We start from the raw sequence: 17,218 nt of genomic DNA, 5'->3' as shown, positions 1-17,218 counted from the left end.
TATGAAACAATGACTGGGCAACAACGAGGTGTTACATTAACAATACAAACTAACTCGAGACAGCCAAGCCGTTAAAGCATACCTTAAGTTTGTCGCGTGATACAAAAGCAAGTATTGGCATTTTTGCATCGTCTGCCTCGTCAAACAAGCTCGAGCCACAGCACACAGCGCTGCTGCATCGGGACACAGATTGTGGATTTCTAAGCGACTGAATAAACGAGCTGAGACTACTTTTTAAAGAAATTGAAAACATACCTCTAGTCGATATACTTGCTATTTAGTTAATTAAATTATTTTTCTAAATTTGCAATCACAGACTACATTGCCAAAATAAAAATAAAAAACAACTGACAATCTGATTTGCTCGTATCAAGCTGCGATGAAGCCTATGAGAATCCCTGGCACCATTAAAGGGGAATTAGCTCAAATGGTAGAGCGCTCGCTTAGCATGCGAGAAGTAGCGGGATCGATGCCCGCATTCTCCAAATAATTTTAAAGTATCTGCGTATTTTGTCCCGGCGCATTATGGAGATAAATACAAAGTGTGACAATTCTTTGTAACAGAGACGCCCACCATGCATGTGTATATTAATGCACAGTCTGCTAATTTGAAATAATCCCTGGACTGAAAAACTGCAGCGCGTGATATTTTGTAGGTCTTCTTATCTCCTATGTCCGCTAACGCTAGGCACAACGTGCCCGAGTGCTGTAGCAGCAGCCATGAGCAAGTTAGTTTTTCAGTAGAAATAAGGCTTTTGTGTATGGGTGTTTTGAAAAGATCAGTTAAATAGCTACGTATTTTGAAATAAGGATGTATTCATTATTATGAACGTTGGCAGAAAGGATATGGTATTATTATTTCCCACGTGTGCTTGACTTGTACAAATCTGATAGAGTTTCAACAAAGGCATTTGACTTGGGTTCATTATTTAGCCTATACTGCCATCTGCAGCATTACTGCGGGTGTCGTTTGCTTCTTTTGACAATAATACGGCTGTTTTCACGGAAAACCGTGAGATCATGTAGCCGTGGCTGAGTGGTTAATGAACAAACAGAGCTGTCAGAAATGGAATTCGAACCCACGCTTCCAGGGTAACTGTGATCTGAACGCAGCGCCATAGCTCGCTCAACCATCCTGAATTAGACACGTCTTTTCACAACATTGCAGTACACTGCTGAACCTCCGATGTCTGACGCTGCAGTAAATCAACTCGTGTGTGTGTGTGTACTTATTCTTTTTCTGTTTATATGAAGGAGGGCGACCTGTTTTGTCGCATTCTATATGGGATTGTAGCAGCCACACCCAGTGACACCCAGTGAGAGTCCTAATACCGACACTACTAAAAATTAATTAAAAGGTTTGGAATAGGAATGACAACAGAATGACAAAGGCAGAATAACAATTCACAAAGCTTTATTACAATGATCCATGAGTCACATAAATCAGTTCAAATAACTAACAATACAATGTATTAAAGTTGTACTAAAAACAAGGAGGGGAAATTGAATAAAGCCAGTCAATAGCCACATTTTAAACCAACATATAGCAGCGATTACACTTCTCTTTAAGAGTGCTAGGTGATTGGAAACAGTTCTTCGCAGCAAGGGTACAACAACAAAAGCCAGATTTTTAATACACACAAGTTTTAACAGTATTAGGGAACGTTAGCTGCAACATTACAGGTTTAACTATATTAGAGCAATTCAACAACAATACAAGTTTAGTTAAGATAATTAGCAGCAACGTTCAGGTTTAGCAGCAGTGTAGCATAAGTAAACAGAACCAAAAGGTGTGGGGACATTTACCTGCTGCTGGAACACTTTTAATCTAACAAAACAAAATTGATGAGTCCTGGATTTAACCACACGTCTCAGAGCTTTATTCAACAGACTAGCTCTAGAATAATCCAACACTTTACTTTTGGAATATACTCACACGGCTGTAACACCGCAGACACAGACACAGCGCGTCTCCAGAACACTCGTCTACAGCAGCAGCACACCGAATCTCAGGTCCAACCACCTGTCGGTACTTCCTCTCTCACCCCGCCTCAAAGAAATAAACTTTCTCCCGACAGCCCGGCTAGCTCAGTCGGTAGAGCATGAGACTCTTAATCTCAGGGTCGTGGGTTCGAGCCCCACGTTGGGCGTCCTTTTTAAATACAAATTGTAGATGTTTCTTCGAGGCAACGGAGCAATGTCTGATTCTGTTCACATTGTATAAAGTATTGCAACACAATTACTTATTGGTCATTGTCATATAGCAATTGCTATTGTAAAATGCGTGCATCCTTTAAAGCTATACCGATATTGAAATAAAGAATCTTACTTTTGTGGCTTGGTTTCAATCTGATTCTTTTTTTACACTTGTCATTACATCATTCATGGAGCAAGTTAGTATGTACGTAATAAACCCAATCGGGCCTTGATACAATAGACAACCCTAGTCTGTGCTGAAATGAAATAATGCGGTTTTCTACTAAAGCAAACGCAGCTTGTCAGAATGGCCGAGTGGTCTAAGGAGCCAGACTCAAGGACGCTGTCTTTCCAAAGAATTGTGTGTTCCGGTCTCCGAATGGAGGCGTGGGTTCAAATCCCACTTCTGACAGTTCACTTTTACTTATTTTTTAAATGAATCAATTTGTTCATTTTACTATAAAAGATTGTTTCAAGGAAATCAACAGCTGATACCAAACTCTTGTCAGCACTCAATACCATTTTCATTTCCATTTTAAATCGGACTAAAATAGCGTTCCTAACACAGATTGCATTTTTGTTGTAAACTGGCTACTTGTCGAAGTCACTGAAAAATATTTTGTGTAGAAACATGTGTTATTTAACTAAAGATTGTTTTAATATTTCAAATAACATATTACTTTGAAAAACATCTCCGACTGCCACTGGATCGTGGTCTCAGGCTGGGATGCGGACCATTGAGAACAGTATAAACGATCTATTAGTGGAAGTAGCTTACATGAGAAATGCCCTCGTTTAACATGCTAGGATGATCGACCTCGGTATTCTCCAACTGCTGTTTACATTTTCTAACACGTTATGAGGACGAATACAAAGGTTGACAGCTTCCTTGTAAGTGGGGGTAAGCACAAGTTATTTTCAGATGTAATGTCTATTTTAAACTCAATCTAGTCCTGCGTAGTGCAAAAGACATTGCTATATTTTTATATTAGTCAAGCCCTATTAAAAGTGTTCTTAAATTGTTTTGACATTAGCAATGATCAATTTAAATGTGGTTATTGATTTAAACAACTGAACAATTGTGGGCTTGATGGTTTCTTTTTTCTACGTTTCTACCGGAATGAGATACACACTCAAAATGTGTCCCCTTCCTTCAGCAACCCCCGACTGAAGATTGAAGTGGTCATTCCTTGCAGCGAGTAGGTTCCCGATAACAACACTCATTGTCAGCTCGGTGCTCAGAAGAAAACACTGCCACTCCTCCTGGTGGATACCGAGACCAATCCCTTCAAAACGTGTTTCATTCTAGAAATGATCCTTGCAAATATAGTCTTAACTTTTATTAGCAGACCGTCGCCCCCAACTGGCAAGCTCTACTTCATATGAAACAATGACTGGGCAACAACGAGGTGTTACATTAACAATACAAACTAACTCGAGACAGCCAAGCCGTTAAAGCATACCTTAAGTTTGTCGCGTGATACAAAAGCAAGTATTGGCATTTTTGCATTGTCTGCCTCGTCAAACAAGCTCGGGCCACAGCACACAGCGCTGCTGCATCGGGACACAGATTGTGGATTTCTAAGCGACTGAATAAACGAGCTGAGACTACTTTTTAAAGAAATTGAAAACATACCTCTAGTCGAAATACTTGCTATTTAGTTAATTAAATTATTTTTTTAAATTTGCAATCACAGACTACATTGCCAAAATAAAAATAAAAAACAACTGACAATCTGATTTGCTCGTATCAAGCTGCGATGAAGCCTATGAGAATCCCTGGCACCATTAAAGGGGAATTAGCTCAAATGGTAGAGCGCTCTCTTAGCATGCGAGAAGTAGCGGGATCGATGCCCGCATTCTCCAAATAATTTTAAAGTATCTGCGTATTTTGTCCCGGCGCATTATGGAGATAAATACAAAGTGTGACAATTCTTTGTAACAGAGAGGCCCACCATGCATGTGTATTTTAATGCACAGTCTGCTAATTTGTAATAATCCCCGGACTGAAAAACTGCAGCGCGTGATATTTTGTAGGTCTTCTTATCTCCTATGTCCGCTAACGCTAGGCACAACGTGCCCGAGTGCTGTAGCAGCAGCCATGAAGCAAGTTAGTTTTTCAGTAGAAATAAGGCTTTTGTGTATGGGTGTTTTGAAAAGATCAGTTAAATAGCTACGTATTTTGAAATAAGGATGTATTCATTATTATGAACGTTGGCAGAATTGATATGGTATTATTATTTCCCACGTGTGCTTGACTTGTACAAATATGATAGAGTTTCAACAAAGGCATTTGACTTGGGTTCATTATTTAGCCTATACTGCCATCTGCAGCATTACTGCGGGTGTCGTTTGCTTCTTTTGACAATAATACGGCTGTTTTCACGGAAAACCGTGAGAGCATGTAGCCGTGGCTGAGTGGTTAATGAACAAACAGAGCTGTCAGAAATGGAATTCGAACCCACGCTTCCAGGGTAACTGTGATCTGAACGCAGCGCCATAGCTCGCTCAACCATCCTGAATTAGACACGTCTTTTCACAACATTGCAGTACACTGCTGAACCTCCGATGTCTGACGCTGCAGTAAATCAACTCGTGTGTGTGTGTGTACTTATTCTTTTTCTGTTTATATGAAGGAGGGCGACCTGTTTTGTCGCATTCTATATGGGATTGTAGCAGCCACACCCTGTGACACCCAGTGAGAGTCCTAATACCGACACTACTAAAAATTAATTAAAAGGTTTGGAATAGGAATGACAACAGAATGACAAAGGCAGAATAACAATTCACAAAGCTTTATTACAATGGTCCATGAGTCACATAAATCAGTTCAAATAACTAACAATAAAATGTATTAAAGTTGTACTAAAAACAAGGAGGGGAAATTGAATAAAGCCAGCCAATAGCCACATTTTAAAAGCATGGGGTATTAGACCAACATATAGCAGCGATTACACTTCTCTTTAAGAGTGCTAGGTGATTGGAAACAGCTCTTCGCAGCAAGGGTACAACAACAAAAGCCAGATTGTTAATACACACAAGTTTTAACAGTATTAGGGAACGTTAGCTACAACATTACAGGTTTAACTATATTAGAGCAATTCAACAACAATACAAGTTTAGTTAAGATAATTAGCAGCAACGTTCAGGTTTAGCAGCGGTGTAGCATAAGTAAACAGAACCAAAAGGTGTGGGGACATTTACCTGCTGCTGGAACACTTTTAATCTAACAAAACAAAATTGATGAGACCGGGATTTAACCACACGTCTCAGAGCTTTATTCAACAGACTAGCTCTCGAATTATCCAACACTTTACTTTTGGAATATACTCACACGGCTGTAACACCGCAGACACAGACACAGCGCGTCTCCAGAACACTCATCTACAGCAGCAGCACACCGAATCTCAGGTCCCACGCACCTGTCGGTACTTCCTCTCTCACCCCGCCTCAAAGAAAGAAACTTTCCCGACAGCCCGGATAGCTCAGTCGGTAGAGCATGAGACTCTTAATCTCAGGGTCGTGGGTTCGAGCCCCACGTTGGGCGTCCTTTTTAAATACAAATTGTAGATGTTTCTTCGAGGCAACGGAGCAATGTCTGATTCTGTTCACATTGTATAAAGTATTGCAACACAATTACTTATTGGTCATTGTCATATAGCAATTGCTATTGTAAAATGCGTGCATCCTTTAAAGCTATACCGATATTGAAATAAAGAATCTTACTTTCGTGGGTTGGCTTCAATCTGATTCTTTTTTTACACTTGTCATTACATCATTCATGGAGCAAGTTAGTATGTGCGTAATAAACCCAATCGGGCCTTGATACGAGACAACCCTAGTCTGTGCTGAAATGAAATAATGCGGTTTTCTACTAAAGCAAACGCAGCTTGTCAGAATGGCCGAGTGGTCTAAGGCGCCAGACTCAAGGACGCTGTCTTTCCAAAGAATTGTGTGTTCTGGTCTCCGAATGGAGGCTTGGGTTCAAATCCCACTTCTGACAGTTCACTTTTACTTATTTTTTAAATGAATCAATTTGTTCATTTTACTATAAAAGAATGTTTCAAGGAAATCAACAGCTGATACCAAACTCTTGTCAGCACTCAATACCATTTTCATTTCCATTTTAAATCGGACTAAAATAGCGTTCCTAACACAGATTGCATTTTTGTTGTAAACTGGCTACTTGTCGAAGTCACTGAAAAATATTTTGTGTAGAAACATGTGTTATTTAACTAAAGATTGTTTTAATATTTCAAATAACATATTACTTTGAAAAACATCTCCGACTGCCACTGGATCGTGGTCTCAGGCTGGGATGCGGACCATTGAGAACAGTATAAACGATCTATTAGTGGAAGTAGCTTACATGAGAAATGCCCTCGTTTAACTCGACCTCGGTATTCTCCAACTGCTGTTTACATTTTCTAACACGTTATGAGGACGAATACAAAGGTTGACAGCTTCCTTGTAAGTGGGGGTAAGCACAAGTTATTTTCAGATGTAATGTCTATTTTAAACTCAATCTAGTCCTGCGTAGTGCAAAAGACATTGCTATATTTTTATATTAGTCAAGCCCTATTAAAAGTGTTCTTAAATTGTTTTGACATTAGCAATGATCAATTTAAATGTGGTTATTGATTTAAACAACTGAACAATTGTGGGCTTGATGGTTTCTTTTTTCTACGTTTCTACCGGAATGAGATACACACTCAAAATGTGTCCCCTTCCTTCAGCAACCCCCGACTGAAGATTGAAGTGGTCATTCCTTGCAGCGAGTAGGTTCCCGATAACAACACTCATTGTCAGCTCGGTGCTCAGAAGAAAACACTGCCACTCCTCCTGGTGGATACCGAGACCAATCCCTTCAAAACGTGTTTCATTCTAGAAATGATCCTTGCAAATATAGTCTTAACTTTTATTAGCAGACAGTCGCCCCCAACTGGCAAGCTCTACTTCATATGAAACAATGACTGGGCAACAACGAGGTGTTACATTAACAATACAAACTAACCCGAGACAGCCAGGCCGTTAAAGCATACCTTAAGTTTGTCGTGTGATACAAAAGCAAGTATTGGCATTTTTGCATCGTCTGCCTCGTCAAACAAGCTCGAGCCACAGCACACAGCGCTGCTGCATCGGGACACAGATTGTGGATTTCTAAGCGACTGAATAAACGAGCTGAGACTACTTTTTAAAGAAATTGAAAACATACCTCTAGTCGAAATACTTGCTATTTAGTTAATTAAATTATTTTTTTAAATTTGCAATCACAGACTACATTGCCAAAATAAAAATAAAAAACAACTGACAATCTGATTTGCTCGTATCAAGCTGCGATGAAGCCTATGAGAATCCCTGGCACCATTAAAGGGGAATTAGCTCAAATGGTAGAGCGTTCGCTTAGCATGCGAGAAGTAGCGGGATCGATGCCCGCATTCTCCAAATAATTTTAAAGTATCTGCGTATTTTGTCCCGGCGCATTATGGAGATAAATACAAAGTGTGACAATTCTTTGTAACAGAGACGCCCGCCATGCATGTGTATTTTAATGCACAGTCTGCTAATTTGTAATAATCCCCGGACTGAAAAACTGCAGCGCGTGATATTTTGTAGGTCTTCTTATCTCCTATGTCCGCTAACGCTAGGCACAACGTGCCCGAGTGCTGTAGCAGCAGCCATGAAGCAAGTTAGTTTTTCAGTAGAAATAAGGCTTTTGTGTATGGGTGTTTTGAAAAGATCAGTTAAATAGCTACGTATTTTGAAATAAGGATGTATTCATTATTATGAACGTTGGCAGAAAGGATATGGTATTATTATTTCCCACGTGTGCTTGACTTGTACAAATCTGATAGAGTTTCAACAAAGGCATTTGACTTGGGTTCATTATTTAGCCTATACTGCCATCTGCAGCATTACTGCGGGTGTCGTTTGCTTCTTTTGACAATAATACGGCTGTTTTCACGGAAAACCGTGAGAGCATGTAGCCGTGGCTGAGTGGTTAATGAACAAACAGAGCTGTCAGAAATGGAATTCGAACCCACGCTTCCAGGGTAACTGTGATCTGAACGCAGCGCCATAGCTCGCTCAACCATCCTGAATTAGACACGTCTTTTTACAACATTGCAGTACACTGCTGAACCTCCGATGTCTGATGCTGCAGTAAATCAACTCGTGTGTGTGTGTACTTATTCTTTTTCTGTTTATATGAAGGAGGGCGACCTGTTTTGTCGCATTCTATATGGGATTGTAGCAGCCACACCCAGTGACACCCAGTGAGAGTCCTAATACCGACACTACTAAAAATTAATTAAAAGGTTTGGAATAGGAATGACAACAGAATGACAAAGGCAGAATAACAATTCACAAAGCTTTATTACAATGATCCATGAGTCACCTAAATCAGTTCAAATAACTAACAATACAATGTATTAAAGTTGTACTAAAAACAAGGAGGGGAAATTGAATAAAGCCAGCCAATAGCCACATTTTAAAAGCATGGGGTATTAGACCAACATATAACAGCGATTACACTTCTTTTTAAGAGTGCTAGGTGATTGGAAACAGCTCTTCGCAGCAAGGGTACAACAACAAAAGCCAGATTGTTAATACACACAAGTTTTAACAGTATTAGGGAACGTTAGCTGCAACATTACAGGTTTAACTATATTAGAGCAATTCAACAACAATACAAGTTTAGTTAAGATAATTAGCAGCAACGTTCAGGTTTAGCAGCGCTGTAGCATAAGTAAACAGAACCAAAAGGTGTGGGGACATTTACCTGCTGCTGGAACACTTTTAATCTAACAAAACAAAATTGATGAGACCGGGATTTAACCACACGTCTCAGAGCTTTATTCAACAGACTAGCTCTCGAATTATCCAACACTTTACTTTTGGAATATACTCACACGGCTGTAACACCGCAGACACAGACACAGCGCGTCTCCAGAACACTCATCTACAGCAGCCACACCCCGAATCTCAGGTCCCACGCACCTGTCGGTACTTCCTCTCTCACCCCGCCTCAAAGAAAGAAACTTTCTCCCGACAGCCCGGCTAGCTCAGTCGGTAGAGCATGAGACTCTTAATCTCAGGGTCGTGGGTTCGAGCCCCACGTTGTGCGTCCTTTTTAAATACAAATTGTAGATGTTTCTTCGAGGCAACGGAGCAATGTCTGATTCTGTTCACATTGTATAAAATATTGCAACACAATTACTTATTGGTCATTGTCATATAGCAATTGCTATTGTAAAATGCGTGCATCCTTTAAAGCTATACCGATATTGAAATAAAGAATCTTACTTTCGTGGGTTGGCTTCAATCTGATTCTTTTTTTTACACTTGTCATTACATCATTCATGGAGCAAGTTAGTATGTGCGTAATAAACCCAATCGGGCCTTGATACGAGACAACCCTAGTCTGTGCTGAAATGAAATAATGCGGTTTTCTACTAAAGCAAACGCAGCTTGTCAGAATGGCCGAGTGGTCTAAGGCGCCAGACTCAAGGACGCTGTCTTTCCAAAGAATTGTGTGTTCTGGTCTCCGAATGGAGGCTTGGGTTCAAATCCCACTTCTGACAGTTCACTTTTACTTATTTTTTAAATGAATCAATTTGTTCATTTTACTATAAAAGAATGTTTCAAGGAAATCAACAGCTGATACCAAACTCTTGTCAGCACTCAATACCATTTTCATTTCCATTTTAAATCGGACTAAAATAGCGTTCCTAACACAGATTGCATTTTTGTTGTAAACTGGCTACTTGTCGAAGTCACTGAAAAATATTTTGTGTAGAAACATGTGTTATTTAACTAAAGATTGTTTTAATATTTCAAATAACATATTACTTTGAAAAACATCTCCGACTGCCACTGGATCGTGGTCTCAGGCTGGGATGCGGACCATTGAGAACAGTATAAACGATCTATTAGTGGAAGTAGCTTACATGAGAAATGCCCTCGTTTAACTCGACCTCGGTATTCTCCAACTGCTGTTTACATTTTCTAACACGTTATGAGGACGAATACAAAGGTTGACAGCTTCCTTGTAAGTGGGGGTAAGCACAAGTTATTTTCAGATGTAATGTCTATTTTAAACTCAATCTAGTCCTGCGTAGTGCAAAAGACATTGCTATATTTTTATATTAGTCAAGCCCTATTAAAAGTGTTCTTAAATTGTTTTGACATTAGCAATGATCAATTTAAATGTGGTTATTGATTTAAACAACTGAACAATTGTGGGCTTGATGGTTTCTTTTTTCTACGTTTCTACCGGAATGAGATACACACTCAAAATGTGTCCCCTTCCTTCAGCAACCCCCGACTGAAGATTGAAGTGGTCATTCCTTGCAGCGAGTAGGTTCCCGATAACAACACTCATTGTCAGCTCGGTGCTCAGAAGAAAACACTGCCACTCCTCCTGGTGGATACCGAGACCAATCCCTTCAAAACGTGTTTCATTCTAGAAATGATCCTTGCAAATATAGTCTTAACTTTTATTAGCAGACCGTCGCCCCCAACTGGCAAGCTCTACTTCATATGAAACAATGACTGGGCAACAACGAGGTGTTACATTAACAATACAAACTAATCCGAGACAGCCAGGCCGTTAAAGCATACCTTAAGTTTGTCGTGTGATACAAAAGCAAGTATTGGCATTTTTGCATCGTCTGCCTCGTCAAACAAGCTCGAGCCACAGCACACAGCGCTGCTGCATCGGGACACAGATTGTGGGTTTCTAAGCGACTGAATAAACGAGCTGAGACTACTTTTTAAAGAAATTGAAAACATACCTCTAGTCGAAATACTTGCTATTTAGTTAATTAAATTATTTTTTTAAATTTGCAATCACAGACTACATTGCCAAAATAAAAATAAAAAACAACTGACAATCTGATTTGCTCGTATCAAGCTGCGATGAAGCCTATGAGAATCCCTGGCACCATTAAAGGGGAATGAGCTCAAATGGTAGAGCGTTCGCTTAGCATGCGAGAAGTAGCGGGATCGATGCCCGCATTCTCCAAATAATTTTAAAGTATCTGCGTATTTTGTCCCGGCGCATTATGGAGATAAATACAAAGTGTGACAATTCTTTGTAACAGAGACGCCCGCCATGCATGTGTATTTTAATGCACAGTCTGCTAATTTGTAATAATCCCCGGACTGAAAAACTGCAGCGCGTGATATTTTGTAGGTCTTCTTATCTCCTATGTCCGCTAACGCTAGGCACAACGTGCCCGAGTGCTGTAGCAGCAGCCATGAAGCAAGTTAGTTTTTCAGTAGAAATAAGGCTTTTGTGTATGGGTGTTTTGAAAAGATCAGTTAAATAGCTACGTATTTTGAAATAAGGATGTATTCATTATTATGAACGTTGGCAGAAAGGATATGGTATTATTATTTCCCACGTGTGCTTGACTTGTACAAATCTGATAGAGTTTCAACAAAGGCATTTGACTTGGGTTCATTATTTAGCCTATACTGCCATCTGCAGCATTACTGCGGGTGTCGTTTGCTTCTTTTGACAATAATACGGCTGTTTTCACGGAAAACCGTGAGAGCATGTAGCCGTGGCTGAGTGGTTAATGAACAAACAGAGCTGTCAGAAATGGAATTCGAACCCACGTTTCCAGGGTAACTGTGATCTGAACGCAGCGCCATAGCTCGCTCAACCATCCTGAATTAGACACGTCTTTTTACAACATTGCAGTACACTGCTGAACCTCCGATGTCTGATGCTGCAGTAAATCAACTCGTGTGTGTGTGTACTTATTCTTTTTCTGTTTATATGAAGGAGGGCGACCTGTTTTGTCGCATTCTATATGGGATTGTAGCAGCCACACCCAGTGACACCCAGTGAGAGTCCTAATACCGACACTACTAAAAATTAATTAAAAGGTTTGGAATAGGAATGACAACAGAATGACAAAGGCAGAATAACAATTCACAAAGCTTTATTACAATGATCCATGAGTCACATAAATCAGTTCAAATAACTAAAAATACAATGTATTAAAGTTGTACTAAAAACAAGGAGGGGAAATTGAATAAAGCCAGCCAATAGCCACATTTTAAAAGCATGGGGTATTAGACCAACATATAGCAGCGATTACACTTCTCTTTAAGAGTGCTAGGTGATTGGAAACAGCTCTTCGCAGCAAGGGTACAACAACAAAAGCCAGATTGTTAATACACACAAGTTTTAACAGTATTAGGGAACGTTAGCTGCAACATTACAGGTTTAACTATATTAGACCAATTCAACAACAATACAAGTTTAGTTAAGATAATTAGCAGCAACGTTCAGGTTTAGCAGCGGTGTAGCATAAGTAAACAGAACCAAAAGGTGTGGGGACATTTACCTGCTGCTGGAACACTTTTAATCTAACAAAACAAAATTGATGAGACCGGGATTTAACCACACGTCTCAGAGCTTTATTCAACAGACTAGCTCTCGAATTATCCAACACTTTACTTTTGGAATATACTCACACGGCTGTAACACCGCAGAGACAGACACAGCGCGTCTCCAGAACACTCATCTACAGCAGCAGCACACCGAATCTCAGGTCCCACGCACCTGTCGGTACTTCCTCTCTCACCCCGCTTCAAAGAAAGAAACTTTCTCCCGACAGCCCGGCTAGCTCAGTCGGTAGAGCATGAGACTCTTAATCTCAGGGTCGTGGGTTCGAGCCCCACGTTGGGCGTCCTTTTTAAATACAAATTGTAGATGTTTCTTCGAGGCAACGGAGGAGCAATGTCTGATTCTTTTCACATTGTATAAAGTATTGCAACACAATTACTTATTGGTCATTGTCATATAGCAATTGCTATTGTAAAATGCGTGCATCCTTTAAAGCTATACCGATATTGAAATAAAGAATCTTACTTTCGTGGGTTGGCTTCAATCTGTTTCTTTTTTTACACTTGTCATTACATCATTCATGGAGCAAGTTAGTATGTGCGTAATAAACCCAATCGGGCCTTGATACAATAGACAACCCTAGACTGTGCTGAAATGAAATAATGCGGTTTTCTACTAAAGCATACGCAGCTTGTCAGAATGGCCGAGTGGTCTAAGGCGCCAGACTCAAGGACGCTGTCTTTCCAAAGAATTGTGTGTTCTGGTCTCCGAATGGAGGCGTGGGTTCAAATCCCACTTCTGACAGTTCTCTTTTACTTATTTTTTAAATGAATCAATTTGTTCATTTTACTAAAAAAGATTGTTTCAAGGAAATCAACAGCTGATACCAAACTCTTGTCAGCACTCAATACCATTTTCATTTCCATTTTAAATCGGACTAAAATAGCGTTCCTAACACAGATTGCATTTTTGTTGTAAACTGGCTACTTGTCGAAGTCACTGAAAAATATTTTGTGTAGAAACATGTGTTATTTAACTAAAGATTGTTTTAATATTTCAAATAACATATTACTTTGAAAAACATCTCCGACTGCCACTGGATCGTGGTCTCAGGCTGGGATGCGGACCATTGAGAACAGTATAAACGATCTATTAGTGGAAGTAGCTTACATGAGAAATGCCCTCGTTTAACATGCTAGGATGATCGACCTTGGTATTCTCCAACTGCTGTTTACATTTTCTAACACGTTATGAGGACGAATACAAAGGTTGACAGCTTCCTTGTAAGTGGGGGTAAGCACAAGTTATTTTCAGATGTAATGTCTATTTTAAACTCAATCTAGTCCTGCGTAGTGCAAAAGACATTGCTATATTTTTATATTAGTCAAGCCCTATTTAAAGTGTTCTTAAATTGTTTTGACATTAGCAATGATCAATTTAAATGTGGTTATTGATTTAAACAACTGAACAATTGTGGGCTTGATGGTTTCTTTTTTCTACGTTTCTACCGGAATGAGATACACACTCAAAATGTGTCCCCTTCCTTCAGCAACCCCCGACTGAAGATTGAAGTGGTCATTCCTTGCAGCGAGTAGGTTCCCGATAACAACACTCATTGTCAGCTCGGTGCTCAGAAGAAAACACTGCCACTCCTCCTGGTGGATACCGAGACCAATCCCTTCAAAACGTGTTTCATTCTAGAAATGATCCTTGCAAATATAGTCTTAACTTTTATTAGCAGACCGTCGCCCCCAACTGGCAAGCTCTACTTCATATGAAACAATGACTGAGCAACAACGAGGTGTTACATTAACAATACAAACTAACCCGAGACAGCCAGGCCGTTAAAGCATACCTTAAGTTTGTCGTGTGATACAAAAGCAAGTATTGGCATTTTTGCATCGTCTGCCTCGTCAAACAAGCTCGAGCCACAGCACACAGCGCTGCTGCATCGGGACACAGATTGTGGATTTCTAAGCGACTGAATAAACGAGCTGAGACTACTTTTTAAAGAAATTGAAAACATACCTCTAGTCGAAATACTTGCTATTTAGTTAATTAAATTATTTTTTTAAATTTGCAATCACAGACTACATTGCCAAAATAAAAATAAAAAACAACTGACAATCTGATTTGCTCGTATCAAGCTGCGATGAAGCCTATGAGAATCCCTGACACCATTAAAGGGGAATTAGCTCAAATGGTAGAGCGCTCGCTTAGCATGCGAGAAGTAGCGGGATCGATGCCCGCATTCTCCAAATAATTTTAAAGTATCTGCGTATTTTGTCCCGGCGCATTATGGAGATAAATACAAAGTGTGACAATTCTTTGTAACAGAGACGCCCGCCATGCATGTGTATTTTAATGCACAGTCTGCTAATTTGTAATAATCCCCGGACTGAAAAACTGCAGCGCGTGATATTTTGTAGGTCTTCTTATCTCCTATGTCCGCTAACGCTAGGCACAACGTGCCCGAGTGCTGTAGCATCAGCCATGAAGCAAGTTAGTTTTTCAGTAGAAATAAGGCTTTTGTGTATGGGTGTTTTGAAAAGATCAGTTAAATAGCTACGTATTTTGAAATAAGGATGTATTCATTATTATGAACGTTGGCAGAAAGGATATGGTATTATTATTTCCCACGTGTGCTTGACTTGTACAAATCTGATAGAGTTTCAACAAAGGCATTTGACTTGGGTTCATTATTTAGCCTATACTGCCATCTGCAGCATTACTGCGGGTGTCGTTTGCTTCTTTTGACAATAATACGGCTGTTTTCACGGAAAACCGTGAGATCATGTAGCCGTGGCTGAGTGGTTAATGAACAAACAGAGCTGTCAGAAATGGAATTCGAACCCACGCTTCCAGGGTAACTGTGATCTGAACGCAGCGCCATAGCTCGCTCAACCATCCTGAATTAGACACGTCTTTTCACAACATTGCAGTACACTGCTGAACCTCCGATGTCTGACGCTGCAGTAAATCAACTCGTGTGTGTGTGTACTTATTCTTTTTCTGTTTATATGAAGGAGGGCGACCTGTTTTGTCGCATTCTATATGGGATTGTAGCAGCCACACCCAGTGACATCCAGTGAGAGTCCTAATACCGACACTACTAAAAATTAATTAAAAGGTTTGGAATAGGAATGACAACAGAATGACAAAGGCAGAATAACAATTCACAAAGCTTTATTACAATGATCCATGAGTCACATAAATCAGTTCAAATAACTAACAATACAATGTATTAAAGTTGTACTAAAAACAAGGAGGGGAAATTGAATAAAGCCAGTCAATAGCCACATTTTAAAAGCATGGGGTATTAGACCAACATATAGCAGCGATTACACTTCTCTTTAAGAGTGCTAGGTGATTGGAAACAGCTCTTCGCAGCAAGGGTACAACAACAAAAGCCAGATTGTTAATACACACAAGTTTTAACAGTATTAGGGAACGTTAGCTGCAACATTACAGGTTTAACTATATTAGAGCAATTCAACAACAATACAAGTTTAGTTAAGATAATTAGCAGCAACGTTCAGGTTTAGCAGCGGTGTAGCATAAGTAAACAGAACCAAAAGGTGTGGGGACATTTACCTGCTGCTGGAACACTTTTAATCTAACAAAACAAAATTGATGAGACCTGGATTTAACCACACGTCTCAGAGCTTTATTCAACAGACTAGCTCTAGAATTATCCAACACTTTACTTTTGGAATATACTCACACGGCTGTAACACCGCAGACACAGACACAGCGCGTCTCCAGAACACTCGTCTACAGCAGCAGCACACCGAATCTCAGGTCCAACCACCTGTCGGTACTTCCTCTCTCACCCCGCCTCAAAGAAATAAACTTTCTCCCGACAGCCCGGCTAGCTCAGTCGGTAGAGCATGAGACTCTTAATCTCAGGGTCGTGGGTTCGAGCCCCACGTTGGGCGTCCTTTTTAAATACAAATTGTAGATGTTTCTTCGAGGCAACGGAGCAATGTCTGATTCTGTTCACATTGTATAAAGTATTGCAACACAATTACTTATTGGTCATTGTCATATAGCAATTGCTATTGTAAAATGCGTGCATCCTTTAAAGCTATACCGATATTGAAATAAAGAATCTTACTTTCGTGGGTTGGCTTCAATCTGTTTCTTTTTTTACACTTGTCATTACATCATTCATGGAGCAAGTTAGTATGTGCGTAATAAACCCAATCGGGCCTTGATACAATAGACAACCCTAGTCTGTGCTGAAATGAAATAATGCGGTTTTCTACTAAAGCAAACGCAGCTTGTCAGAATGGCTGAGTGGTCTAAGGCGCCAGACTCAAGGACGCTGTCTTTCCAAAGAATTGTGTGTTCCAGTCTCCGAATGGAGGCGTGGGTTCAAATCCCACTTCTGACAGTTCACTTTTACTTATTTTTTAAATGAATCAATTTGTTCATTTTACTAAAAAAGATTGTTTCAAGGAAATCATCAGCTGATACCAAACTCTTGTCAGCACTCAATCCCATTTTCATTTCCATTTTAAATCGGACTAAAATAGCGTTCCTAACACAGATTGCATTTTTGTTGTAAACTGGCTACTTGTCGAAGTCACTGAAAAATATTTTGTGTAGAAACATGTGTTATTTAACTAAAGATTGTTTTAATATTTCAAATAACAT

At 39.8% G+C, this 17,218-nt stretch overlaps 14 non-coding genes across 14 annotated transcripts; 10 read left to right on the top strand and 4 right to left on the bottom strand.

Moving 5' to 3' along the window:
* Nucleotides 1–2,077: 2,077 nt before the first annotated feature.
* Nucleotides 2,078–2,150, top strand: trnak-cuu (transfer RNA lysine (anticodon CUU)). The gene has a single exon. It is a non-coding gene; the product is annotated as a tRNA-Lys (tRNA).
* A 347-nt stretch (nucleotides 2,151–2,497) lies between these two features.
* On the top strand, nucleotides 2,498–2,608 carry trnal-caa (transfer RNA leucine (anticodon CAA)). Its single transcript has 2 exons — nucleotides 2,498–2,535; nucleotides 2,563–2,608. It is a non-coding gene; the product is annotated as a tRNA-Leu (tRNA).
* A 716-nt stretch (nucleotides 2,609–3,324) lies between these two features.
* LOC131705521 (small nucleolar RNA U3) lies at nucleotides 3,325–3,530 on the bottom strand. Its single transcript, XR_009310473.1, has one exon. It is a non-coding gene; the product is annotated as a small nucleolar RNA U3 (small nucleolar RNA).
* A 2,140-nt stretch (nucleotides 3,531–5,670) lies between these two features.
* Nucleotides 5,671–5,743, top strand: trnak-cuu (transfer RNA lysine (anticodon CUU)). Its single transcript has one exon. It is a non-coding gene; the product is annotated as a tRNA-Lys (tRNA).
* A 345-nt stretch (nucleotides 5,744–6,088) lies between these two features.
* Nucleotides 6,089–6,199, top strand: trnal-caa (transfer RNA leucine (anticodon CAA)). Its single transcript has 2 exons — nucleotides 6,089–6,126; nucleotides 6,154–6,199. It is a non-coding gene; the product is annotated as a tRNA-Leu (tRNA).
* A 704-nt stretch (nucleotides 6,200–6,903) lies between these two features.
* Nucleotides 6,904–7,109, bottom strand: LOC131705520 (small nucleolar RNA U3). Its single transcript, XR_009310472.1, has one exon. It is a non-coding gene; the product is annotated as a small nucleolar RNA U3 (small nucleolar RNA).
* A 2,140-nt stretch (nucleotides 7,110–9,249) lies between these two features.
* On the top strand, nucleotides 9,250–9,322 carry trnak-cuu (transfer RNA lysine (anticodon CUU)). Its single transcript has one exon. It is a non-coding gene; the product is annotated as a tRNA-Lys (tRNA).
* Nucleotides 9,323–9,668: 346 nt separating this feature from the next.
* Nucleotides 9,669–9,779, top strand: trnal-caa (transfer RNA leucine (anticodon CAA)). Its single transcript has 2 exons — nucleotides 9,669–9,706; nucleotides 9,734–9,779. It is a non-coding gene; the product is annotated as a tRNA-Leu (tRNA).
* Nucleotides 9,780–10,483: 704 nt separating this feature from the next.
* LOC131705518 (small nucleolar RNA U3) lies at nucleotides 10,484–10,689 on the bottom strand. The gene has a single exon (XR_009310471.1). It is a non-coding gene; the product is annotated as a small nucleolar RNA U3 (small nucleolar RNA).
* Nucleotides 10,690–12,829: 2,140 nt separating this feature from the next.
* Nucleotides 12,830–12,902, top strand: trnak-cuu (transfer RNA lysine (anticodon CUU)). The gene has a single exon. It is a non-coding gene; the product is annotated as a tRNA-Lys (tRNA).
* Nucleotides 12,903–13,252: 350 nt separating this feature from the next.
* trnal-caa (transfer RNA leucine (anticodon CAA)) lies at nucleotides 13,253–13,363 on the top strand. Its single transcript has 2 exons — nucleotides 13,253–13,290; nucleotides 13,318–13,363. It is a non-coding gene; the product is annotated as a tRNA-Leu (tRNA).
* Nucleotides 13,364–14,079: 716 nt separating this feature from the next.
* LOC131705517 (small nucleolar RNA U3) lies at nucleotides 14,080–14,285 on the bottom strand. The gene has a single exon (XR_009310470.1). It is a non-coding gene; the product is annotated as a small nucleolar RNA U3 (small nucleolar RNA).
* A 2,139-nt stretch (nucleotides 14,286–16,424) lies between these two features.
* trnak-cuu (transfer RNA lysine (anticodon CUU)) lies at nucleotides 16,425–16,497 on the top strand. Its single transcript has one exon. It is a non-coding gene; the product is annotated as a tRNA-Lys (tRNA).
* A 347-nt stretch (nucleotides 16,498–16,844) lies between these two features.
* On the top strand, nucleotides 16,845–16,955 carry trnal-caa (transfer RNA leucine (anticodon CAA)). Its single transcript has 2 exons — nucleotides 16,845–16,882; nucleotides 16,917–16,955. It is a non-coding gene; the product is annotated as a tRNA-Leu (tRNA).
* Nucleotides 16,956–17,218: the final 263 nt, after the last annotated feature.

This window comes from Acipenser ruthenus, chromosome 35, assembly GCF_902713425.1.
Source record: "Acipenser ruthenus chromosome 35, fAciRut3.2 maternal haplotype, whole genome shotgun sequence".
Classification (NCBI taxonomy): domain Eukaryota; kingdom Metazoa; phylum Chordata; class Actinopteri; order Acipenseriformes; family Acipenseridae; genus Acipenser; species Acipenser ruthenus.
Note: the sequence above shows the minus strand (reverse complement) of the source record. Positions and strands in the feature narration are given on the sequence as shown.